Raw genomic sequence first — 1,595 nt, 5'->3', positions numbered from 1 at the left:
AAACCCGTTTTATCTCCCGATACTTCCTCTACTGACCTCGAAGATTCGATAACCGTATCTGAAAACGACCTCTCTCCTCACGAGGAGGATGGGTTTCTATCGTTGAAAGAAAATCCGACTCCGATGGAAGCGAATTAGTCCGGAACTCCTAATCCGCCCGCAACTTTTCAACCAGAAACCCTGGAAAGTTCAAGTCCACGTTATGTATTTAAAATGGGTTATTTAAAGGCAACTTTGTTGCTTGTATCGAATATTAAGGATGCCGAATTTTAAATTTCCACGTTGTTCTCTTCTGTGAAAAATTGAATTAACTCGTATTTTCTACTTTACGAATCTCTCCCGCTTACAAAAATATTTGGTTGCTAATATTTTAGAATTCCATGATTTCTTAGGATTCACTTGGCTGAATATTTACTGAATAAACTTGTCCACACCCATTGTCCGGATGTTAGGAATTCTTCTGCTTTAAGATAAATCTAAAGTTTTAAGTTTACTTCCGGTAAACTCTTCGTGTCGAAAAATCTCTTGTATTCACTGAGAATACTGCACACGTATTATATCCCCCTCCCTTCAATAGTGTTTCATGGTAAACAATTGATGATCCCTGAAATAACAGAACTATTTCTGAAAGCTCTGCCCGCAGAGCTTTAGATATATCTAAATGTAATTGTTTAGTCGAAATTGCTGTAACATTACAGCTTGTCGGGGTTCGTTTCTTATGGACCTCTGGGATTATTTTATTTAATTTTTTTTTTAACGAAATTACTTTGTGCCTGGCAGCGTTTTCTAGTACCGGCATGAGTTCAATAATCGAATTCTTCCGATGAAAGGCAATTTTGACAAGTTAACATTTTACACATCCTAACACCACCAGTGCATTTGAGCTTTTATTACCACACAAGCTGAAAGGCCGAACATAGAATCAACATTAGGTTCTTTGATATGACAGGGGTGCGTTTAAAATGTTTTAAAGCACAATTTACTTCTCATTTTAAACTAAAATTCAAGCCGTTATAGGAATTTTATATCCACAGGTTCTCTACAGTGCAGTGTAGACTAGAAAATATTTAACTTCATCACTACCAGATGCATGTGAAGATTCCCATGGTGCATCGCGATGAGTCCCCAATTAGAGCAGGTATTAATCGACTTGATTGCAAAATAAGCGATTTTCAAAACAAAACGTGACCCAAATATGGGTGTAACCGATCATTCAATCCCGGGCAAAGTCTGGTAACCGTGCTAATATATATCGAGAGTAAAACTTTAAATTATAGGTACGGACAAAATGACTGCCGATGCTCAAACTGTATAAACACTGACCCCCTCCTTTTACTTGAATTCACTAAAAATCAGGAAATTAACCAATTTTAATGAAATATTCAGTATTTATCAAATGATCGGAATATAACTATTTAAATCTTAGTGGAAATCTATTTTTAAATAAATACCTAAAAAAAAAAGTGAAACGCAATTTTATAAAGCATCGTAATTTGTAACTTTTTTTTTTTTTTTTTTTTTCAAACATTACGAAAAAAGCCTCTAAAGTCCATATTAATTCGATATAACTCGAATAAAAATGAATTTCTCGAACT

This window comes from Euprymna scolopes, chromosome 21, assembly GCF_053919585.1.
Source record: "Euprymna scolopes isolate OS-2025 chromosome 21, ASM5391958v1, whole genome shotgun sequence".
In the NCBI taxonomy this organism is placed as follows: domain Eukaryota; kingdom Metazoa; phylum Mollusca; class Cephalopoda; order Sepiida; family Sepiolidae; genus Euprymna; species Euprymna scolopes.
Note: the sequence above shows the minus strand (reverse complement) of the source record.